Raw genomic sequence first — 26,316 nt, 5'->3', positions numbered from 1 at the left:
CTGTTTGCTGCCCTAGAAGACTGTACTGGTGCAGACTGTTTTGCACACCATCCCACTGTACAGTATACAGTATGTTTTGACTTGTCGTTCTTTAATAAAGGAGATGTTGCGTTTTGCTTATTTTATGAATAAAGAATTTGTTTTTAAAACGTGACTGTAAACCATACTGACTGACATAAATGTTTTCACACATGTAGCAGTAAACCATACACCTGTTGATGTTTTGAATTGCTGTGCACTTAAAATGTTTCTACATTGTACAGGCATACCCCGCATTAACGTACGCAATGGGACCGGAGCATGTATGTGTAGCGGTCATGTAAAATGCCTACAGTCATCTCTCCTGTTGGCAGTAAGGCCTGGTAAGTGTGGGCATGCCAGCAGTAATTATGGAGGTTTGCCCTCACACCCTGGTGGGGTGCCCTGTGTATGGATGGGACTGGTCACATGCTCTGACTCCATGGTTAGTGATGTCAGAGGTGTGTCAGCCTCAGAAGTTACATAAGGCACAGCACTGTGTCTAAAAGTTAGTTCTAATGCTAGTACAGTTGAGGAAGGAGTTCAAGTTCTGTCAGAGTGTTAGTTATGTTATAGTAATTCCAGAGGAGACTGTGTCCAGGGACCTGGCACAGGCCAGTGATCCCTGCGGGGATAGGGAATCCCTATTAAGGAGAGTATCACCTTTGAAGGGAAGCAGAGTGAATAATCATGAGAGGCTAGATCTCAACTGCGAGGGGCAGCTAGCCCACATCACTCAATAAAGATGTGTTCATTCAGAAACCCTCTCGTGTACATGTGTGGAATGAGTGTACAGAGAGGAGCACCACGGAGGAGTTCCTCAACAGGATCATCCCCTTGCGGACGCAGGGACCCTGATGAGGTGGAGGCGCTGCACTGGAACTAGGTGAGACTCAGCACACTACCTCAGCTGCCTGTCTGGACGGGTCCTCCCCACACACCATCATGCGGGAGACTCAGGAGTCCTGTTGCCAACAGGTGCACCACCAGACACTACCACACTGTAATGGGGGCCGGTTAAACCACAGGGGCCAATGTGAGATTGGGTGGGTCAGGCCGGGCCAGAAATACCGTTACATTTGGAGGCGAGCTGCTGAGATCAGATCTGTCAACAGGACAGGCTCTAGCTAGGCACACTGGGAAACAGGGATAGAGTCTGCTGCCACTCTGTGCTGCGTAGGGACGGACCTAGGGGTGGTCAGGGGCTGACGGGATATTGTCAGTTCGCAGGGACAACCTAGGGGCCTGAAAGGAGTGAGGGGTTTGGAGCCGGGCTATAGCTGACCGAGTCACCTTGAGGCAGTGCTAGTTGGTAGGATGCCAGAAGGGATAGCCTGTTAACTTGGTCAGGAATCCTGGAGAGGGTCTGCGCTAGGCTGACCAAGAGAGGTAGACGCCCCAAGTACTGCATGGCAGAGCCAGAGTACCTAGCCCATTCCAGACACTCACCGTAGGGAGCACAGACTGGGAGGAAGGAGTCACAGCAGACACTGAGAGAGTGAGCCTAGCCTGAGGTAGTGCAACACTGGATCACACCTAGATAAGGTACACATGTGGTGGTGCATCTGAGCAACTCTTTATTGTACTGATGTGGAGGCTGCCCCGCAGAGCGGAGCCCCATGTACGATAATTGGTACGAGAGTGAGACAACCCAAAGAATGGAGGATCCGCGTGGTGCGGAGGAAACAAAATGGCGACCAGAGGCTGATGGGGAGGGCACCCGTGGCGTGCACCCCACTGAAGAGTAAACAGTCGCCGAGTTATCATTAACCAGTCTGCTCTGGAGCAGAGCGAAGGCCGTGGCAGCCCCGTTTTTATCCTGTCTGGGACACCGAGGGGCCACCCTTGAAGAGTGTGAGGAAATTGTAATAATTGGGGGAGAACCCCGCGAGGAGAGCAAACAAACGGACTTTTTGGGCTTAAAAGTCAACCAAAATGGCGGTTCCCGCTTGCTAGGGACACCGCATGGGACAGTCACAGAAAATGTGGCTGGTGCAGGACTTGCAAAAAGCTGGCCGGGAATGGCGCGAACAGCAGAGCCCCGCCCTGATGGGGGGCATGGCGTGAAAGCTATGGCTGCGCCTTCATGGACAGTGACTCACTCGGCCCCTGTGCTGAGTCAACCGCTTAGTCTATGGGACCCTCCCCTGATTTCTACCAGGGGGAGTGACTTTCAACTATGGCCTGTGGGAATGCACCCACTGGGCCCAGGGACTGATATCCAGACGGCGCCACTACAAAAAGTAGTTCCGGCCGCGGAAATGATTTGCAAGAAAGAGGGATATTTTGCACGCAAAGCTGCTGCAAGGAGAAGGCGGGAACTAGCCGCGGGAAAAGAATCCAGCTCTGAGGAGGAAACTGGCGCGAAAACGCAGACCGCGCCCACCAGGACTGAGAGAGGCGCGGCCTTAATTAAGGGGCATGATATTCCCCTGTGGGACCCGCCCATAATTGCAACCCCTGGGGGCGGGTTCCAGCTATGTCAGCGAAAGGAGGAGCCGAGGCAGGAAGTGGCTGGCCCAGAAGCTTCTACCGGTCAGTTGCGAGGAACCACTGACCTGGAGAGACCCACACTGAAAGTGGTCCCTACCAAAAGAATGGCCTGCCCCTCCGCTGTGGGAACTATGGTCTCCACTCAGCCCTACTCAGTACCCGGCGGGCTACTGGTAGTAAGGGTGGCTAACACCGAGACGGTGGTCGGGCTCTGCCTACAATGCGGGCTGCCCGGAGGCACGGTCAACACGGCGGCACGTTGCCCCATTTGCGGGACACTGTACTTATGGCCTATGCCAACGTTTATTCCAATACAATCGGCTGACCCCCCGGGGGACCAGGCTAAGCGAACTGCCAAGTCCCCTGGCGCACTATGGATAGGACGTGCGAGTCCCGGAGAAAGGGGACTGGAGCCGGTCAAGTCGGCTGGGTCGGCCGCAACCGCAGCAGTCGGGTCACCTCCAGACCGCACCGAGAAGGGAGAATACTCGGACGAGGATCTCCGGGAACTTGCGGAGGTAGCAGTGAGGCCCAGAATAGAACCAGGGAGGACGACACCCCGTGGTACTAGTAGCTGTCAGAAAGACAGGACGTCCCCCGCAGATAGGCGAGCCGAGAGACGGAGTCCCTCCGCCTCAGAACATGGCGGCGACGGACGAGAGACGCCGGCACCCCTGCGGACGGGTAAGAGGAGTCCCTTCACTTACCTTGCCTCAGCAGACGGTGTAGGAACGGAGAGGCCATGCCAGGCCGCAGGCGCACGTGGAGAGACGGCATCACTTCCAGTGAAGACGACGGCAGAGCTTCCGGATGTCGTCGTTGAAGAAGAGATCCCGAATGGGGGTCCAACCCGCGATGACGGTGTTTCCGGTTCCGGGGAGGACATCACTTCCGGTGGCGACAGCGGAACCCCAAGGAAGAGTGCAGCGACGCTTCGGCGATCGGGGGAAGGTCCCCGATCACCTACAAGGCCCAGGAGTTGGAGGGGCAATCCAAGGACTGAGGAGGGTGAGATATCCTCATTGGACCAGTCTACGGACAGCCAGGAACGGGTCGTAACCCCGTGGGGTCCAATCCCTTGCCCCTCCGCCCAATAACCCTCCCTAGCTAAAACCCCTGCCCCAATCACACGGTCCCCGGGTTCCCCGCCTAGTCTGGAATCTGTGGACTTATCACCAAGGGGGGAAGAAAGACGGACTGGGGAGAGACAGCGCAGTGGCGCTATGGAGGGCGATTCTCGGGGAGGGGGAGAGTTGAGAGTGGCCACGACAGCACCCGTACAAGCGGTACAGGCCCCGGGGTCATCCAGATGGTTCCTGCCACGATCCGCACGGTCATCAGGGGTATTTTCCATAGACGATGATAGGGAGTCAGGGAGGTCAGATAGATTTAAGGAGAGCCGTTGGTGGGCCCCATTATTTGAAGGGTACTCCGCCTGGATGGACCGCACTCGGTTCCTCATCCGGCGAGAGGATGTAGTGGACTACTGGTGGGCTGTGGGAGAGTTTACCCCAGAACAGAGGGACAGAGAGCTGCAGGAGCGATGGCTGCAGATTGAGAATAGGGAAATAGAGCCTATGGGTCCTAGCATACTATCAGACCCCGTGGATCCTGATGAGCCCCTATCACGGGTGTTGCCTGGGAGGGCAGGTAAGGCTGACCTGACTAGAATTAGTAGGGCCGAGAGAACCATAATGGCTCGGTATAAATCTTCCCACGGGTTGGAGTACCCGTATGTCCCTGAGCCTCTCATGGATGAGATAGAGGACAACCGGGATAGGTGGCTTAGGGAGGCCATAGAAATGCACCTAGTGGGGAGAGGGAGTTCCGTGATAGGAAAGAAGGCTGAGGAGCGCATAGAGCACTTAGTGCGGGTATGGGGCATTGGCCGAAATATCTATAAGCACAGGGTGACATATAGGCCTGAGAGGGGACTGCCTAGGCATTATCACGTCACGGTCATAGATATGGGCGGGAGAGAGGTCAAGAAGCCTGACCCGAATCACTATTTTTAGAAGGTACTGATACATTACGCGGGTTTGTGGCTGCTGGTCGGGGCGGGCTTGGCGGAATGTACTGTAGTCATTTTGTTATGGTATTATGAAAAATTTGTATGTGAACGTTAACATGATTATGTCATATGTTACAGTGCTTCCTGGAAGAAGGCGCACAAATTTAGGTCCCAGCGAGGACGATGGGATTCACCAGGGGGAGAATGTAGCGGTCATGTAAAATGCCTACAGTCATCTCTCCTGTTGGCAGTAAGGCCTGGTAAGTGTGGGCATGCCAGCAGTAATTATGGAGGTTTGCCCTCACACCCTGGTGGGGTGCCCTGTGTATGGATAGGACTGGTCACATGCTCTGACTCCATGGTTAGTGATGTCAGAGGTGTGTCAGCCTCAGAAGTTACATAAGGCACAGCACTGTGTCTAAAAGTTAGTTCTAATGCTAGTACAGTTGAGGAAGGAGTTCAAGTTCTGTCAGAGTGTTAGTTATGTTATAGTAATTCCAGAGGAGACTGTGTCCAGGGACCTGGCACAGGGCAGTGATCCCTGCGGGGATAGGGAATCCCTATTAAGGAGAGTATCACCTTTGAAGGGAAGCAGAGTGAATAATCATGAGAGGCTAGATCTCAACTGCGAGGGGCAGCTAGCCCACATCACTCAATAAAGATGTGTTCATTCAGAAACCCTCTCGTGTACATGTGTGGAATGAGTGTACAGAGAGGAGCACCACGGAGGAGTTCCTCAACAGGATCATCCCCTTGCGGACGCAGGGACCCTGATGAGGTGGAGGCGCTGCACTGGAACTAGGTGAGACTCAGCACACTACCTCAGCTGCCTGTCTGGACGGGTCCTCCCCACACACCATCATGCGGGAGACTCAGGAGTCCTGTTGCCAACAGGTGCACCACCAGACACTACCACACTGTAATGGGGGCCGGTTAGACCACAGGGGCCAATGTGAGATTGGGTGGGTCAGGCCGGGCCAGAAATACCGTTACATATGTAAAGTGAAAATGTACTTAAAGTGAAGCACTACCTTTTCCCCACTTATCGATGCCTGTACTGTACTGCAATCGTCATATACGTGCATAACTGATGTAAATAACGCATTTGTAACAGGCTCTATAGTCTCCCTGCTTGCTCACAGCTTTGGTACAGGTAGGGAGACAGTATTGCTGTTCAGGACGTGCTGACAGGTGCATGCGTGAGCTGCCGTTTGCCTATTGAGCGAGATGTACTTACTCGCGAGTGTACTTAAAGTGAGTGTCCTTAAACCGGGGTATGCCTGTACAGTATTTGTAAATAAATGTTTTTGTACTTACTCCACCAATAAAAGAACATGTTGATTTGTCTTACATTGTTCCATTTGCTCCTTTGCTACTGTAACAAAATACAGTGTTTCTAGACTGTCGAGGCATACTGCACTGTATACTGTAGGCATGCCCTGTATGAGTATTAAAAAAAAATAGAAGACACAAACTGTACTGTATTGTATGTAATGGCACTGTATGCTGTAGAAGACACATAATGTATGTGATACATGTAGAATAAATGCATAGTTTTTATTTTTTGGGGTTAATTACACAGTATATAAAAAAGTATTGTACAGTATACTGTACGGCCGGAAAACATCAGCATACTGTTTCAGGTACAGTATTCTATCCTAATTAATAACAACGGCAACTAAACTGTAGACACCGGTACGTGGGTTTTTAAATCCGATTCAGCAATGTGCAGGCATTGTTACACAAAGCGATATTATCCATCGAAATCCTTCCATTAGCCGTTTTCTTTTCTGAGGAAAAACAAAAAGAGAAGTTTTACTGTAATGGTCAGCCCCCTAAAGAAGTTCCCAGCCAGTCCCTCCAATAATTTTCTCGGGGGGCGTCTCCTGTTCACATGCGCATGCGCCTCCTGTCGATGCGATGACACACATATGCATTTCAAGAAGGCTCCAATGCGCATGCGCCTAGCGTTCCACCAATTGTTCAGTATCTGCAGTACTGTAGAAGCCGCTCAGCCAATGATATTGCTTACAGGTGAATCGCTTGACTTTTGAATCGCACCGATATTGATACTGTATTGTCAAAATAAAAAAAAACACAGAAAATAATACGGCAACAATACTCACCATAGTATTTCCCATTCAGCTGGCACTGGCGCCGGCGCCGGTCCACTGCCAGTCCAGCGTTCTTGATCATCCACGTCGATAGTTTGCAGTGGGACTAGTCCACCTGTAGTCAGCTGATGAGGCTGGAAATTGCTTTACATGCAAGCTTGATCAAAACTGCACGCGAAATCCGGCTCAGGCTCAGGGTTGTCACTGACGTCGGGACCGTCATTGGAAGCCGGTGCTGGTGCATTGCTTGGCAGTGACTGTCGTTTCTTAGTTGGTTTTAACACGACCCTTTCGCCTTTTGCCGTCATCATGATCATAGATACAGGAAAACGCCGGTGATACACACCAATACCCTCCAACAAATTGGGGCTCAATACGATAAAAACAGGGATCGCTACATAACCTTTTCCTTATTGCACGCTTCCACGTATGAGGAGTTGGCGAAAATTTGTAAAAGTCATAGTTTTCGATAAAATATTGATAAATTTGAACAACTGTTGCCATCTTATCCTCTGTTGCCTTAATCGCGGCCCATATCAAATACGCGTAACTTCTGTCGGGTTTTTGGAAAGCGGGCTGCACTTGAACACTCATGGCGGGCGGGTCTCTGGAGAATACTGTAACCGAAACTGGTCTTTGTCTTTCTTTAATATGAAAAGCCTAAATTGATACATTTTTGCAACCCCTTCCTTCAGTCTCAAGGCCAAGTTACAATAGCACACTGTGGTATCTTTTTTAAACGAAACACCTGCAAGTCGACACATTACTGAAGCGCATGCGCATTACAATTCATGAATATCTGCCATCTGGCGGACACGTGAAGAATTGCAACCTATTAAATCCGAACCATTCTCAATAAACCCATCAACCGTGCGTCAGCCGCGCATGACCCATGGCTGGGAACGCAAAATGAACGCGGCATGCGCCAGGTGAAAAGCGTCGCATTCCAGGAAAAAGCCAGGGAAAAAACGGCGATTTGTTAGAATAAAAGCTGCCGCAGCAGTATGTTGGTTAAAATTAGAGCAAAGTACACTAATATTCACAGATGCACATTACAAGTGCATCTTGTCACATAATTTTAAATGCATTGTAAGGTAATTCAGAGCAATACTGAGGGAAAGTAGATGTATTTCCTTTGCCTATTTATAGAAATATCAATGTACTTGCTCCATGTGCATAAAATGTATGCATTTAGAAAGCTTTACCAGCAGGATCAAAAGATTCCCAATATGGTGACACTCAATGCTAGGATGAATCATATCTAACAACATTGGTCCATCAGATAGTTTCTCTGAAAGTCAGTCTAGTGACCAATAGGATCAGGATTGTTAAAACCAAAAACAATAACATTTTATTACATCCAAAATATAATTGCACATAGTGAAAATCTGAAAATAAAATTCCCCGTAGTGGAGTAGAGAGTAGACGGAATACTAACGGATATCATCACGTATATACGTATTATATCATAATATACGTATGAAAGGGGGGCTTCCGGTGACGTCATCGAGTATAGTCGGGTAGAGAGAGAGCTCTCCAGACCCGCACGTATAACAGTGTAAAACAGTACTTTTCCCCTCAAAATGTTCAAATCTTTTGGGCTACCAAGGCGTCAACAAATAAGGGGAAAAAGCAGGAAATCAAGTAGTGTCTAAATTTTTCTCGCCATCCCAGAAAAACTTGGAGGAGCCGTGTGTGAGCCAAGATGGCGCTGAGACACAAGGTCCTGCGACCCTACCGAGCAGGAGGACGCAGGCAAAAGTCAACCGGAGAGCAGAAGAGCCCATAACGCGGTCCTACATGGAGGAGCTGCTGGCCTCAATACACACAAAGCTGCATGCTTCCTGGCAAGCGGATCTCAAGGAGGCAGTGACGACTTTAAACAAGAGATCGCGGAGCTAACGGAGAGGACAGCAGCGGTGGAGGAGGGGTTGGAGAGGACCCATACCAGGCAGACGGAAGCAGAGAAAGAAATTGCCCGCTTGGAAGATGAAATTATGTATTTAAAAGAAGGCCAGGAGGACCAGGAGAACCGGGACAGACGGCAAAATCTGCGTGTCCGTAACATCCCAGAAGCGATTCTACCTGGTCACCTCCAACCGTATCTACAAGAGTTATTCACCTTGATCTGCGGGGAGGTAGACGAAACTGACCTCGAGATCGACTGGGCTCACCGAGCCCTGGGACCAAAATCGGATGACCCCAGATGAAGGCGAGACGTCATAGTCCGTCTGCACAGCTATTCCACGAAGGAACGGATAATTGCGGCCTGCCGTGAGAGAGAGCCCCTGATATTCCAAGAAGAAACTCTTCAGCTGTTTAATGACTTATCGCGGATAACAATAAACCGCCGCCGGGAGATGAAGCCGCTGACTGCCCTCCTCCGCGACAACGTAGTAAAATATCGTTGAGGATTCCTGTTTAAGTTGACTGCAAACAAGGGGGGTAAGTTTCTAACATTGAGAAACCCCGAAGACATGGCTCCGTTTGCGAGAGTGCTGGGCCTAATGCCCCACCTACCTGGGCAGAGACCCTTCCAGCTGCACGAGATGAAGAGTCTGACAGTGGCCCCGCTAGAGCTTCGGAGAGAATCGCTGTGCTCCAACAAGCCAAACACAAGTGATCAAGTTCACACTGTCTGTCCCGACCCGATTGGCCGTTGCCGAAATCCTTCTCCTTGGAGAACTGTTATAGAAATATATCAAAACACAGAACCCCAGCAGGCTCTTTTTGGAAACCACTGAGCCCCCACAATATATATATATATATGTATATGTGTCAAAATGGAGTGCTATTGAGCGTGGCATATGTATACAACAGACGACAGAGAAGCCCAATGCTACATCCAACATGACAGAAATACACAGTAAAATACTTATATATTTCTCTTGAAATAGGGTCATTTAGTTTAACCCTTTGGCCAAAGCGTTGTAAGCTTGCGAGCCACGTCAAGGCAGACACCTGTTCGCAAGTCCTAACACTACTGTACCAGATAAAATACTAATATACCTCTATTAGGACTTGCGAACAGGTGTTTGCCTTGACGTGGCTCGCAAGCTTACAACGCTTTGGCCAAAGGGTTAAACTAAATGACCCTATTTCAAGAGAAATATATAAGTATTTTACTGTGTATTTCTGTCATGTTGGATGTAGCATTGGGCGTCTCTGTCGTCTGTTGGAAAGAAATATATCACCAAGATCCAGAGGTGAAAAATCCTGACTTGCGCAGACAGAGGTCCCCCCTGAAGAGAATTCTGCTGATTTACACCACGCTGCAATTCGGAGGAGTATCCCCACCGAGGAGAGCGACCACCCACAGTGGAAGGAGTCGAGGCTGAGTGGCTGCTCATGCCGCTTACCTGACCGGCGATTTTGGAGGGGGAGGAGGGTGGGCTGTTTGGTATTGGCGTGGCACCTGAGGTTTTGAGCCCTCCATGGGAGACCCCTCTGGAGGGAGCACCGGAGGAACATCCCCTGCTGATGAATGCCAGTCTCTACGAGCGGTCTGTGGAGTGTTTCATTTGCGGGGGGGAGTGGTCGGGGGGGGGGCGGGAGCCCGTTCCTCATTCTATAGCAGGGAGCTACCTATCTCGGAAGGAGATATACCCATAACCCGTGTTTCCCCCTTCTCACCCCCTATCGCCCCTACTGAGCAGAGCACTGCGAACCTCACTGACTCAGCTGCCCCATAAAAGGACTATAGAGACCCTGTAGCTGCCCAATCTAAGCTCCCCAAAACTGCAGTAAAAGAGAGCCAGTTGCTCTGCAACACCCTATGAGTCCCCAAGCCAAAGGATATGGGCATTACCAGCCACATATCACCCGCTATAGATCAGGTGAAGGCCCTTTGTGATATGTCCCCGCCCGGTTCTCCCAAGATGATCCTGCAGCTGAGGATGTTCAGGGAAAATGCAGATATAGGATGATGTCAGCTTGCTCTCTGGATCTAACCATTCACTTTAAATGTTACAAAAGTTACTGTAGCTGTTTAGAATTGCTATGACATGTTTATTGCCTTTCACCATTTCCCTCCTTGCAGCTTTTCATTCTTTCCATTGACGTGGTTTGTCAACTCCGAATTTTCTTTTATTAATCTTAAATGTTCTCATTTTTTAGTCTCTGTACTGTTCAGGGCCTCCTTGCAGTCCTCATTCCATTTTTGCACATCTGCTTGGAGGCGGGCTGTCTCCTGGCGTGAGACTTCCATCTCAGGTTTAGGTTCTGAAGCTCCTTCTGAGAGACTTTGAGATCTAAGTTAAGATGGAGGATAGTTTTCTTTGAAATGTCCAGCTCCTCAGTGAGACTGTGAAGTTCCTTTCTGGAGACTTCTATTTCTGTGCGGCAGCTGTTGATCTCATGATGTGATGCATCCAGTGCTCTGCGGAGTGTATGAACCTCCTTCTGAGATACGTCCACCTCTGTCCGGACACTGATGACCTCCTGTTGTGAGGCATTCAGCTCTACGCGAAGAGTGTGAACCTCTTGCTGAAAGACTGTCACCTTCTTCAGTGCCTCCTCATACTTCCGCTTCAGCTTAGCCATCATTTTATCAGATTGGCTCTGCTTTTCATCCATGGCGGTAATAATAGCGTTTGCCGTATCTAGCTCAGTCTTGAGATCGTCCAATTCTGTCCTGGCCAAAGAGTACATTATGAGCACATCTTTCTGTAGCTTAACGTTATTTTTCAGTAGCTCTGCGTAATCATCTTTCTTCAGTTTCAATTGTTCCCGGAGCAGATCACAGTCACGCCTGGCAACCTTCAGGGCATCCCCAGGGCTGGTCAAGGGATCGTCACTCACCGGTTACGGCTCCGCTTCGATGGGATGGTTGGTTGAGGGCTTCTCACTATTAGCACCGGACAGACACTTCTTTGGGGTACACGACTTCTGCCTTGGGCCCTCTGGATATTCGGTCAACCGCGGGACGACTTCTCCATTTTCTCTAGCCTGCAGGGCATTTCGGACCCCTTTTTCCTCCGCAAGATCTGCAGATGTGTCTGATCCTTCCACGGTAAGTGAAGAACCGCTTTTCTTTTTTTGCCTTTTTGTTTTGGATGACACCGTCCCCTCAGGGATACTGGGGTCTCCATCTTCATTTGAAATTTTAGCAGCATCACTGGATCCACCTGGCTTTTCTTGCATCTGTAATAGCTGACGGAAATATTCGGTGATCCGTTGCTCCCGCTCTTTCTCCTGCCGATCATATTCGTCATCATAGGGAGCGGTCTTTTCGGTTCTTACCGAGTTCAGGCACCCCCACCATTCTTGTGGTGCTTTGTGGGTGTAACTCGGTTTGGGTTTCCCATAAGAGATTTCTTCCTCCCCATTGGACTGGAAGGGCCACTCTTCCGTGGGGTAGGGTTCATTACAGGAACGCTGCATCTTGTCTTCCATTTTGGGGCTATCAGGTGTAATTTTCTTCCTGACCTCAGGAGGCGCTATTGCAGCTGTTGCCACTGTTTTTGCTAGAACCCCAAATGGTTGTACAGTAGTCCTACAGGTGGGCATATTTTGCTTGTAGAGGTCTTAGCTCTCACAGGCCTCTGTAGACTTTTTCTTCCCTTGGGTTAGTTTTACAATATTTGCATTACTGTACATGCATTAACTCTCATCGTCTGAATAAGTCCTGAAGGGACACTGCTCCGTGTGGTGGGGTTCTTTACACCAGGAACACATTTTCTTCCCTATTTTTGCAGAGTCTATATTTGACTTCAGCTGGGTGGCCATTTTACATTCCCAGGGTTCTATTTTTTTAAATACAATGCTTGCAACTGCCCATTTTCTGGCTTCAGCAAAGGCATTAGGTTTTCTGCTTGAGTTCAGTAATTTTCAGTCTCATCTTTGGGTATTATGGCATTCACTCTTCACACTTTGGGTGCCGGTTTTACTCCCAAGATACATAGATAGACTTTACTTGCAGAAAAAAAAATATATTCTTTGCAGTGGAATATTTATTTCACTCCCGGCAGGGTGACTCAACACTCAGCAATTGGCTTTGGGATATCTTTTACACAGTTCAGCAATTCCTTTTCCCCCGGTAGGGCAATTTTACCCTCAGCACTTGTTTGCTGAAAATTCCCCTGCTTTAGCACAGTCTATCATCAATTTTCAAACTTTTCTGCATATACTTCATTCACAGCTGGTAGTCCTATGCGGTGTGGCAGCCTTTACTTGCAGAATCAGTGCCGCTCGTGTGTCACCATCTGTATTTAATGCTTCAGCGAAACATTTGAAAACAACAAACGCCTATCCCTTTTAAGGGCCAACTTTCTTCTTGAACCCTGATTAAGGCTGGAAGGAAAAAACCCTATTTCAACGACCATGTTACACTTTATTGTAATAGGCAAGTAAGGTTTAGCTGCTTCAGCAGTCTCTCTCCTCTTGGGATTGGGGAAAAGAGTCCATCTGTGGTTTTGTGGCTTTCTTCAGTGCAGTGTAGATTTCCTGCCTGGATGTGTATCCCTTTAATTCTGACCTCTGCTGCATGTGATTCTTTATGTTGCTCAGGCTGTTTGTAGGCAAAAAGCACAAAAAAAATTTCACAGGCAATCTCCGGGGCCCCTTTTAACTTCAAGGGCCACCTCAGTCCCAACTTCTGACACCATATGTAAGAGGACATGTACAGAGGTATGCAATGGAGACTGTTTTAAGGTGAAATTAAATAAGGCTTTTATTGCGCCTGTTTCTTTAACACAAGAAAACATCCAAATGTATGCAAATAAGGGGTCAAACAAAGCTTCTGTTCCACTTGGGAGTATTTCTAGTTAAACCTATGCAGTCCACAACTCCCTTTAGATTAGCATGTCTCCCAGCCCCAAACATATATCTTGATATGTGCAGATATACAAAAAGTCTTAGAAAGGGAAGTCTTATCTGTCTCTTGTAGGGGAAGGCTTCTTTGTTCTCCAGGTTTAGAAGTACTTTCCCCTGTGTCTTGCTGGCAGCGTACAGTCTCTTCTGGCAAGCTCAAGAAGTCTGTCTCCTTGTTCAGCTCACAGGTGTGCTAAGGCGTCTCTTCCTGTCTCAGAGGCAGGCTTTTTCTAACACCTCTAATCAGCCAGGTATGTATGTATGTATGTATGTCTTTATTTGTATAGCGCCATAAAATGTACATAGCGCTTCACAGTAGTAATACATGTCATATAAATAACAAATATAAATAACAGATCATGGGAATAAGTGCTTCAGACATACTGTAAAAGTAACATTAAGGAAGGAGTCCCTGCTCCGAGGAGCTTACAATCTAATTGGTAGGTAGGGAGAACGTACAGAGACAGTAGGAGGGAATACTAGTAAGTGCGTTTGCAGGGGGCCAAGCTTTGTGTCATGTGTCCATGATTATCCAGTGCTACTCATATGCTTCTTTAAGCAGATGTGTCTTAAGGTGGGTCTTAAAGGTGGATAGCGAGGGGGCTAGTCGGGTATTGAGGGGAAGGGCATTCCAGAGGTGTGGGGCAGAAAGTGAGAAAGGTTTAAGGCGGGAGAGAGCTTTAGATACAAAGGGGGTAGTAAGAAGACTTCCTTGAGAAGAACGCAAGAGTCGTGATGGTGCATAGCGAGAAATTAGGGCTGAGATGTAATGAGGGGCAGAAGAATGTAAAGCTTTAAAAGTGAGCAGTAGAATTGAGTGTGAGATACGCGATTTAATCGGAAGCCAGGAGAGGGATTTCAGCAGGGGAGACGCTGAGACAGATTTAGGAAAGAGTAGAGTGATTCTGGCAGCAGTGTTTAGGATAGATTGTAGGGGAGACAGGTGAGAGGTAGGAAGGCCGGACAGCAGGAGGTTGCAGTAATCGAGACGTGAGAGAATGAGGGCCTGAGTCAGAGTTTTAGCAGTTGAGTAACAGAGGAAAGGGCGTATCTTTGTGATATTGCGGAGGAAAAAGCGACAAGTTTTAGAAACGTTTTGAATATGAGAGGAGAATGAGAGAGAGGAATCAAGTGTGACCCCTAGGCAGCGTGCTTGGGCTACTGGGTGAATGATCGTATTTCCAATAGCAATGTGGAAGGATGTAGTAGGGCCAGGTTTGGGAGGTAGTATAAGGAGCTCTGTTTTTGCCATGTTAAGTTTCAGTCGGCGGATGGCCATCCAGGATGATATTCCAGAGAGGCATTCAGAAACTTTGGTCTGTATAGCAGGTGTAAGGTCAGGGGTTGAAAGGTAAATTTGTGTGTCGTCAGCATAGAGGTGATATTTAAACCCAAAAGATGTGATTAGGTCACCTAGAGAGAGTGTGTAGAGAGAAAAGAGAAGGGGTCCCAGGACAAAGCCCTGGGGTACCCCCACAGAGAGATCAATAGAGGAGGAGGTGTTAGCAAAAGAGACACTGAAGGTACGATGGGAGAGGTAAGAGGAGATCCAGGATAAAGCTTTGTTCCGAATACCAAGAGTATGGAGAATGTGAAGGAGAAGAGGGTGGTCCACGGTGTCGAATGCTGCAGAGAGGTCGAGTAATATGAGCAGAGTGTAATGACCTCTGTCTTTGGCAGCGTGGAGGTCGTCAGTTATTTTAGTGAGGGCTGTTTCAGTAGAGTGAGCAGTGCGGAAGCCAGATTGTAGAGGGTCTAGTACAGAATAGGTGTTGAGAAAGTGTAGCAATCGAGAGAATACAAGACGTTCAAGGAGTTTGGAGGCAAAAGGCAGGAGGGAGACAGGTCGATAGTTAGAAGGACAGGTAGGGTCAAGCTTGCTGTTTTTGAGTAATGGTATAACGGTTGCATGCTTGAAGGATGAAGGAAAGGTACCAGAGTGGAGGGAAGAGTTAAAGATCTGTGTGAGCATAGGGATTATAGAAGGAGCAAGAGGTTTAAGAGGAGCAATTAACCAGCACACTACTGGATTAGAGGCAAGTTTTCTGAACAGGGTAAGACCCGGTTACAAGTGCAAATTTCAATTATATGAGGGTCCGGAACTGCCCGCTCCCTGCTCGCTGTTGTTATCGGACCCACCCCCCTAGGGATTGCAGATCCCAAAATCCAGTCAGCAGTTTGACCGGTAATATTCTCTTAAGATCTTACTTAGATCTACTCTCTCTTTTCTCCTATATGCAGACACTGTCCATGTCTTTATTTCCCCTTTCTCTCCTTCTGTCTCTTCCCCCTCCCCTCCCCCCCAGGCCCCCTCTTTCCCCTCCCAAACCATCAAACTCGAATTACATTTAGGAGCTACCTCCTCTGCCCGATTAACAAAGGTAAATATGAAAGAGCAAGAACCCACTAGAAGCACTCAATATCCCCTAATTGTATAGTGATAAATTTAAAAATATTCTTTAATGCTATGCTGGTTAAAATAATGGGTATTAAAATTCAACAATGGACACACACATATATATAGACCCTGTGATGAGTATATAGGATACTCCGGGCCAGTATAGTTGGGGAAACGTTTGAGGTATATTAGATCAGAACGTTCCCAGGGATCCGATATGCAGTATTCCCTATAGGTGGTAGTTTGGTATATACTGGTATAGGGGGGGGGGGGAGCTGGCTGATAGCCTGTCTAAAGTACCAGACAGGTCACAGGGTAATAATGTGAGGAGGTGTAGATCTAATCACAATTGCTGCGTACCAGCAAAAGGATCAGCACAGTATATCTAATGTGTGCTCACTTTGCATAAAGTGATGGGTCCTATAAGGAAACGGTGATGTAGGCTCTATACAGTATATGAACCCACATCTACACACCTAACAATAGCTAAGTGGCTCCAAAAATGGAAGAGCTAGCTATTGTACACAGAGCAAAAATGGAAAGGTGTATAGATTCCTATAGACAGTGTTGTTATCTGTATACCTGTGCGCATATTTATGAATGCGCTTCCACTGCCAGGAATTCTACTACCATTATGATCTCTGTATAGTGTGGTTGACCTTTCTATTAAATCAGAGAAGGTGCCCAGGTGGATATATATTGAAGCATGCAAAGTGAAGATACTGCCAATATGCAGAGATATATACACAGATAACTGATTGCTGACTGAGCATATGATTAAATGACCCAATGATGACTTGGCCAGTCACATATGCTGCATAAATGTGCTCACAGTATTTACCTCAAGTAGAGCTTGTAAACTCCATACATATGGAGAGCTACTGTCACTAATTAACATATACACTGTAGCTAACCTACTCCTAAGAACAGTGTGGCTGTTGGTATGACTATGCACATATTCATGAATGTGCTACCACCGTTAGGAGTCTATAATTACTGATGTCACAGTGAAACAAATGAAAATCAGATAGCTCTCCCCTCACCAGATATCCCCGAGTCACCACTTGGACTCCTGCCCACTTTTGAGGGAAGTGCACACGAGCCGTCTGGCAGCTGTATGCTGTGATACTGGAAATGCTGCCACGTGAATGCTGACGGCGCGCGTGCACGTGACGGGTGCCGACGCGCGCGTTTCGCGATTGGAAACGCTTTCTCAAGGCTAGGTTAGTGTGAGGGGGAAGTCCCATAGATCGTGATGCTGGTTATATATGTATTGGTGTGCTTCTATTGGCTGGCGGCTTCATCATAGAGGTGTGTCTATGCAGTGCTGTAGTAGAAGCACTAATACAGCACTCTCTGATAAACACAGACTGTCCTCCTGGCCATATGTTGATATGTATACACTTATGCTGCTAAACTGCTATATTTGGAGTAAATAGCCTTGCTGCATATACTCACTGCTCCCAGTGTAAAGTACATCTGGTAGTCAGTGATGTGTAAGAATGGTTTTGGGTTGAGTGAAATTATTAACCCCTAAAGAGAGTTCTGTTGAAAAAAGAAGAGCTCTTAATCAACTCAGATGAAGCATATAAAATACATTTTAACCAGAGAATAGCATAATCATCTTCTGTGTAATTATAAGCAGAATTAAGATGTGGATGAATGCATACCTAACCTGGTATAAGGATAGTACGTCAAAGCTATTTCATAAACAGGCAGGTAACATAGATATGTGAGACATAATGTGATCAATATGTCATGATCCCATGATAGCAATCTGTTTCACATTGTCCCCCTTATTAAGTGGCTTAGACCGAATAAATCTACACTCAGATCCTGAGAGCAGATAACACCATTGGTGAATTTTTGAAGGACTATCCATCATTAGTCAGTAGAAGGGCCAGAAATCTAAATGATCTATTGGTCCATAGCCACTTCAACGAAGAGGTAAAAAGAACATGGATACCTCCTAAACCACAGGGATCATTTAAATGCGGTAAATGCAAGGCGTGCGACCACATACTTACCACCAGCACTTTTTCCAATTGGAATGGGACACAGACGTTTAACATAAGGAAATTCATTAATTGCCACACCACAGGTGTTATATACCAAGCGATCTGTGACTGTGGCAAAGTATATGTTGGCAATTTAAGACCATGGTAACCTAGCTATTATGTTGTCATAAGTCACACTTGAGCTGCGGGTGTATTCCCCTAGGTGTTTATCCCCTTATAATATAAGGGTATATAATCCATATCTATATATATATACACTTATCTGTCATTCGCCTCATGCACTATACAGACCTGAGAGATCCAGTAATCACATAATGTCACACATAGTGATTTCCCAGTGTAGATTTATTCGGTCTAAGCCACTTAATAAGGGGGACAATGTGAAACAGATTGCTATCATGGGATCATGACATATTGATCACATTATGTCTCACATATCTATGTTACCTGCCTGTTTATGAAATAGCTTTGACGTACTATCCTTATACCAGGTTAGGTATGCATTCATCCACATCTTAATTCTGCTTATAATTACACAGAAGATGATTATGCTATTCTCTGGTTAAAATGTATTTTATATGCTTCATCTGAGTTGATTAAGAGCTCTTCTTTTTTCAACAGAACTCTCTTTAGGGGTTAATAATTTCACTCAACCCAAAACCATTCTTACACATCACTGACTACCAGATGTACTTTACACTGGGAGCAGTGAGTATATGCAGCAAGGCTATTTACTCCAAATATAGCAGTTTAGCAGCATAAGTGTATACATATCAACATATGGCCAGGAGGACAGTCTGTGTTTATCAGAGAGTGCTGTATTAGTGCTTCCACTACAGCACTGCATAGACACACCTCTATGATGAAGCCGCCAGCCAATAGAAGCACACCAATACATATATAACCAGCATCACGATCTATGGGACTTCCCCCTCACACTAACCTAGCCTTGAGAAAGCGTTTCCAATCGCGAAACGCGCGCGTCGGCACCCGTCACGTGCACGGCGCCGTCAGCATTCACGTGGCAGCATTTCCAGTATCACAGCATACAGCTGCCAGACGGCTCGTGTGCACTTCCCTCAAAAGTGGGCAGGAGTCCAAATGGTGACTCGGGGATATCTGGTGAGGGGAGAGCTATCTGATTTTCATTTGTTTCACTGTGACATCAGTAATTATAGACTCCTAACGGTGGTAGCACATTCATGAATATGTGCATAGGCATACCAACAGCCACACCGTTCCTAGGAGTAGGTTAGCTACAGTGTATATGTTAATTAGTGACAGTAGCTCTCCATATGTATGGAGTTTACAAGCTCTACTTGAGGTAAATACTGTGAGCACATTTATGCAGCATATGTGACTGGCCAAGTCATCATTGGGTCATTTAATCATATGCTCAGTCAGCAATCAGTTATCTGTGTATATATCTCTGCATATTGGCAGTATCTTCACTTTGCATGCTTCAATATATATCCACCTGGGCACCTTCTCTGATTTAATAGAAAGGTCAACCACACTATACAGAGATCATAATGGTAGTAGAATTCCTGGCAGTGGAAGCGCATTCATAAATATGCGCACAGGTATACAGATAACCACACTGTCTATAGGAATCTATACACCTTTCCATTTTTGCTCTGTGTACAATAGCTAGCTCTTCCATTTTTGGAGCCACTTAGCTATTGTTAGGTGTGTAGATGTGGGTTCATATATAGAGCCTACATCACCGTTTCCTTATAGGACCCATCACTTTATGCAAAGTGAGCACACATTAGATATACTGTGCTGATCCTTTTGCTGGTACGCAGCAATTGTGATTAGATCTACACCTCCTCACATTATTACCCTGTGACCTGTCTGGTACTTTAGACAGGCTATCAGCCAGCTCCCCCCCTATACCAGTATATACCAAACTACCACCTATAGGGAATACTGCATATCGGATCCCTGGGAACGTTCTGATCTAATATACCTCAAACGTTTCCCCAACTATACTGGCCCGGAGTATCCTATATACTCATCACAGGGTCTATATATATGTGTGTGTCCATTGTTGAATTTTAATACCCATTATTTTAACCAGCATAGCATTAAAGAATATTTTTAAATTTATCACTATACAATTAGGGGATATTGAGTGCTTCTAGTGGGTTCTTGCTCTTTCATATTTACCTACTACATCACCCATTAGCACCTTATCCCACATACACTTATTCTATTCAGCTGTAGCGGGGTACTTCACTAATGATTCGATTAACAAAGGTGAAATCACCTGGTAGGGAGATAAATCAGGACCTCCCCAGTGGGAGATAAGAGGTCCCTAAGCCCCACATGGTTAGCAGACCCAATGGCTAGTCAATCCCCAATCAAACTGATCTCCCTGAATGTGAAAGGTTTGCTGAATAACAGGAAAAGGAGACTAGCGCTCCAAGAAATGAAAAAAATCAGGGGGGGATATTATTTTTCTTCAGGAGATGCACTTTACATCTCAAGACCTGCCTAAAACATTCAAAAGCCTTTTTCCAATGAGTTTCATCTCATCATTTAGTAGTAAAAAGCGGGGAGTTGCAATTTTAATTCGACAAGGAACCCCATTCAATCTTGCAAAAACGGTAGTGGACCCAGAGGGTAGGTTTCTAGTGGTATACGGCACGCTCGCAGGCTCGATGATCGCCCTGATCAATCTATACAGTATGCGCCCAATGAGAATCAGACAGATTTTCTAAAAACAGTCATTGAAAGAGTCGACCCGATATATTTGTCTTCACTAATAATAGGGGGTGACCTAAATATGGTTTTAAAGAGAACATTGAGGGACATTCACCCCTCAATAAGCCAGTGCTGCAGGGCTTTAAACCACTTAGTTTTAAAAAATACTGCTGTGTCCAGAGGGGCAGAGTATAGAGAGATTAATAACCCCTATTTGGGCTGTTGTCTGGCACTGAGAGAAAAGCCCTTTGTGGCTGAAACGCGTTAGAGTTGCGGGGGGTGCTTCCCTCTCTCTCTTTTTAAATACCCATGGCATAATAAAGATTTTTTATAGCACAGTCCAGCCTTGTTCATTTGCTGTGCGGCCGTGACCGCTGTCTTTTCTCCCCAGTGAGGATACTTTGCCTAAATATGGTTTTAAACCCCAAAGAAGACAAATCATTTATCCTGGGCTGACCACATTCAACCCTATCTGAGAAAACAGGGAAAACATTTGATAGATAATTAAGGACTTCTCCTTGGTAGACATTTGGAGATCCCAAAATCAGGGCCAAAGGGACTTCACTTTCTACTCTGCCCCGCACCAGACCTATTCTCGTATAGATTATATTCTGGGTTCCAGAACGATACTAGAGGCCTCCTCAAAGTCGGACATTGGCCCAATTACATGGTCGGACCAAGCACCTATTATAGTAACCCTTTCTGTCCCTTTTGTGAAAACAAATTCGTATAGTTGGAGGCTAAATGATTCGTTATTAAACCACCCTGAAATTGAAAGAGAGATCAAAAGAGCACTCACAAAGTATTTTACGCTTAACCTAGGGTCTGTTACATCTCCGGCGGTACTGTGGGAAGCCTATAAGGCAACAATCAGAGGTAACTTTATCTCCATCGCATCACACAGGAAGAAAGCCAAATTGAAACTACTCAAAGACTTAACAGACAAAATTATAAAATGAGAGCAACAACACAAAACTAACCCTTCAAAGAGAATTTATAAAACTTTGAACGCTGCCAGAACTGAATTAAAACACGTTTAGCTAGAGGATGTAGAAAAAGCCCTCAGCTGGACTAACCAAAGATACTATGACAAAGGAAATAAAGCCGACAGACTCCTTGCTAGTAAACTAAGAGGGATCCAGAAGAGATCTCAAATCACCACGATCAAGAATTGGTCTGGGGAGATATTGTATAATGAAAAGAAAATTTCGGAAGAGTTTACTAAATTTTACAACAAATTGTATAACCAAAGGGCAGAGAAAGGAATTCCAGAACCTATTTTATCTGCTTCAATAGCTAACTATTTAGACAGCTGCCACCTCCCATCACTAACAGAAGAAGATAATTCCTTACTTAATGCCAGAATAACGATGGAGGAACTGGCTGAGGCTGTAGTCTTGTTAAAGATTTCCAAAACACCCGGTCCCGATGGCTTCACCAATATCTACTATAAGAGATTCCTGCCGATTTTATCCACACATTTGTTAAATCTGTTTAATTCTTTTATGGAAGGAAACATGATCCCACCATCAATGTCTCTAGCGAACCTAGCTATCATCCATAAAGACGGAAGAGACCCAATGCAGTGTGGCAGTTACCAACCAATTTCTCTCCTGAACAACGACCTCAAATTATACAGTAAGATTCTGGTGAATAGATTGAACCCCATATTACCCAAACTAATAAATGTCGACCAGGTGGGGTCCGTGGCCGGTAGACAGGCCTCGGACAACACCCGCAAAATAATAAACATAGTCGATCATGTCCACCTCACAGATACCAAGGCAGTTTTGTTAAGCTTAGACGCAGAGAAGGTGTTTGATAGTATTGACTGGTTGTTTTTGGATAGCACTATGAAGAAATTTGGCTTCAAAGACTCTTACCTAGATGGAGTTTGGATGCTCTACCGCAACCCATCAGCTAAAGTCAGACTCCCGGGAGGAAACGCAGAGAGATTTAATATTATAAATGGTACAAGACAGGGTTGCCCCCTGTCCCCTCTCCTCTTCGCTCTGACTATTGAACCTCTAGCAGCCAAAATACGAGAAAATATAAATATCCAGGGCATAGTAAGCAAGAAAAAAAATGATACAATATCTTTATTCGCCGACGATACAATTCTGACTTTGGCTCGCCCAAAATTTCCCTCCTCAAGCTACAAAAATAATTGTTGGAATTCGGCAAAATATCAGGATACAAAATCAATAACGATAAATCTGAAGCCTTAAATCTAAATTTATCAGAACCAGAGGTAAAGTTGCTCAAATTAAACTTCAATTATAAATGGAGTCCCGCATACATTAAATACTTGGGAGTAAATGTATCAAGGAACTACCACTCGCTATATCAACACAATTACCCAGCCCTGTTGAGGAAAATTAAAAAGTATCTGGATAAATGGGAAGGGTACCAGATCTCATGGATCGAAAGAATGATCTCGGTCAAAATGAATATACTCCCAAGACTATTATATTTTTTCCAAACACTTACGATCCATGTCCCTGGCTCTGAACTGAAAAACATCCAGAACAGTCTGTTCAATTTTATTTGGAAGGGCAAATGCCCTAGGGTTGCTAGATCAGTATTGATGTCATCAAGAGAGAGGGGAGGCCTAGGAGTCCCAGACATATCTAAATATTATCAAGCTGCCCAATTAAGACAAGCAGTGGTCTGGAATGTTGAGCTGGGTCAACATTGCTGGGTAGACATAGAATCCCACTACGCCAAAACGCCTTCTCTGCCAGCCTGCCTTTGGAATATGGATAGGGGAGACATACAGACATATAAATTTAAACTAGGAGCGATGAGACATACCTGGGATGTCTGGTTAAAATCTAAAAAGAAATTTAGGCTCACTTCCATCAGCTCACAGCTTACGCCAATTATTAACAATCCTAAATTCCCCCCAGGTTGCGAGTCTAAACATTTCAATCAACTCAGATCAAAGGGAATCGGGGCGATCACCGACCTGTTGAGCAATGGGAAGTTCTTGAGCTTTCAAGAAATACGAACTAAATATGAAATTCCAAAATTGGACATGTTCAAATATCTCCAAATTAGGCACTTTACTCAAAAGATTTCCACTAAGTTAGAATTTCCCCATCTCACCAAATTTGAGATGCTGTGCCAGAATGGCGCGCATCAAAAAGGTCTAATCTCCAAAATCTATGCTTAAATGGGGATATCAGCGGACCCTCCAGCCCATGATTATATGCTCAAATGGGCAGCAGATCTCAATATATTGATATAGACAGAGAGGACTGGGAAGATATTTGGGAGGCAGCCTCAGGAACTTCCATATGTACAACAACGAGGGAAAATGTTTATAAACTTTTATTTTACTGGTATCTTACCCCAGTGAGGTTAAAAAAAATCTACCCTCTGGCCTCCGATCTCTTCTGGAGAGGCTGTGGACAAAAGGGAGATATGGCACACATTTGTGGACATGTCCTGAAATTGAGAAATATTGGCTTATTATACAAACTCTAATAAAAGAGGTCACAGACCTCACAATACCTATTGATCCACTGACCTACCTACTGGGCGGGACATAGAGGAAATTGACCGACCAGTGAGGAAATTAATCTCCTTCATTCTCACAGCGGCAAGGTGTGCGGTCGCGGTCTCCTGGAAGAATGTCTCCACTCCTTCCAAACAAATGGTAAAAAAAAGGATAAATGAAGTAATGCTCATGGAACAGCTGACTGCCTTCCTCAAACGAACCACAACAGGTTTCTAAAAAACATGGGAACCATGGCTCATACAATAGTTAAAAACCACTGAGCTCCCCTTCTGAAAAAAGAAACGAATTAGGCACCCAGAGCAATGGTCTAAGACTTCTGGCGACAGGGAGGAGGAGGAGGGGTGGACCGCCCCTCTTGACCCCACCCACCCCACCCCCCCTCCTCCCCATCCAGCTTCCCCCTCCCCCCCCCTCTATATCTCTTTTTTCTTTTTCATGCCTCTTTCTGTTCGGCTCACAATGTGGACCTGAGGCCTCACCCCAATGGGGAAGCTCTTTACTATCCTCTCTCTTCTATGGTAAAAAGTTTTTGTATTAGGCCAATGTTGATACATTGTTCTTGTTTCGATGTACATCTGCCTAATAAAATATTTGGAAAAAATAAAAAATAATATACATATGATTATACCAGTGGTATGATAGACCCTAGGAATTCTACTATGACATCCAATACACACATATATATGTATATATACACACACACACACACACACACACACACACAGAAACCATTAGTAGCGCTAGTGAGTGAATGATAGTGTTAAAATTTGCAAATTAATTCTATATATGTGTAGTGTGAAAAAAGGATTAAATAAGTGTACCAAGTGAATTATGTGAGCATCAATTGATTATAGCATAGGGTCAGTCTGTACGGAATAGGCGAAGCTTCTGTGTGGTCAAGCCTGACCAAATGTAAACAGAAAACAGGAGAAAAAGAAGCGCCAGTTCCGTATGGTTGAATAATAAATATGTGTAAATTTTATTAAATGATTAGAGTAGTCAAAAGGACTAGTAGTAAACTGGTGTGATTAAAAAGCAATAATATGGCTAGTACAAGCAGATAGCAGCAATTAGCAAGTGACATATGGAAGGGGATGTGGAGCAAGGAAGCAAGATATCATGGGGAAAAAAGACCAACAGTGGTGAATGTCAATGACAGTCCATATGGCTGATGATAGCCCAGTAAGGAACAGTAAACACCCACTAGAGAATGTCCCTAGAGTACTCTCTACTCCACTACGGGGAATTTTATTTTAAGATTTTCACTATGTGCAATTATATTTTGGATGTAGTAAAATTGTATTGCATTTGGTTTTAACAATCCTGATCCTATTGGTCACTAGACTGACTTTCAGAGAAACTATCTGATGGACCAATGTTGTCCGATATGATTCTTCCTAGCACTGTCTCTGTACGTTCTTCCTACCTACCAATTAGATTGTAAGCTCCTCGGAGCAGGAACTCCTCTTCGGAAATTTTACTTTTATGTCTGAAGCACTTCTTCCCATGAGCTGTTATTTGTATTATTTGTTATTTATATGATTGTCACGTGTATTACTACTGTGAAGCGCTATGCACATTAATGGCGCTATATAAATAAAGACATACAATACAATACATACATTGGGTGCCCCAATATTGGGAATCTTTTGATCCTACTGGGATCTACTCTGTATAGCTAATACTTTCCTTCTGGCACCCTCTGTAAATCAACTACTAGAACTATACTGTACTGATTTATCTGCTCTTTATGTATGTTACAGTACTATACTGCAAGAAATAAGTGTCACTTTACTGGCTTTACTTTACCTAACCAATTTCTTAACTTGCTGCGGCTTTTTACAACTTCCTTTTTCTTTGGCTCTCTTATTGCCCAAAAATCTGGAATTTTGTCTATAGAGTTTATATTAATTAATACCAAACACTGTCTCTGACAGACTCGGCGTGATCTTACCTTTCTGCTGCCTAAATTCGATCTGTTACAGTTGCAGTCTGACAAGAGCTTCTCTTTTAAACGCCCTCCCACTAAACTATTCTCAGAGGTCAATGTACTGCCCGATAGCTACTTCCACAGACCAAATGTAGTATGTTTCAACATGCAATCAAAAATAGCTTCCTGGACTATATACAAATAAGCAATAGTTTTTTTTTGATGCAAAAATAAAGAAATACAGTACATACAATTTTAATGCTTTATGTCCTTTAAAAATAATTTCCTAATT

The 26,316-nt window shown here is 45.4% G+C and overlaps 1 protein-coding gene and 1 long non-coding RNA gene across 3 annotated transcripts in view; both read right to left on the bottom strand.

Moving 5' to 3' along the window:
* LOC142463030 (acyl-coenzyme A amino acid N-acyltransferase 1-like) overlaps positions 1-26,069 on the bottom strand; it is a 63,115-nt gene extending 37,046 nt beyond the window's left edge. The window contains exon 1 of the mRNA XM_075565239.1: positions 26,049-26,069. The gene's annotated coding sequence lies outside the window, so the exon portion shown is untranslated. The remainder of the gene's footprint in view (positions 1-26,048) is intronic.
* On the bottom strand, positions 18,447-24,288 carry LOC142462866 (uncharacterized). Of its 2 annotated transcripts, none has more exons than XR_012787287.1 (3): positions 24,108-24,288; positions 23,925-24,021; positions 18,447-18,981 (listed from the first exon to the last, which is right to left on the bottom strand). It is a non-coding gene; the product is annotated as an uncharacterized LOC142462866 (long non-coding RNA). The 2 variants fall into 2 exon arrangements; XR_012787286.1 differs by having other exon boundaries at positions 23,925-23,978.
* Positions 26,070-26,316: the final 247 nt, after the last annotated feature.

The sequence above is a fragment of the Ascaphus truei genome, chromosome 11 (genome assembly GCF_040206685.1).
Source record: "Ascaphus truei isolate aAscTru1 chromosome 11, aAscTru1.hap1, whole genome shotgun sequence".
Lineage (NCBI taxonomy): Eukaryota > Metazoa > Chordata > Amphibia > Anura > Ascaphidae > Ascaphus > Ascaphus truei.
The sequence above is the reverse complement of the archived record's forward strand: the minus strand, read 5'-3'. Positions and strand labels throughout refer to the sequence as shown.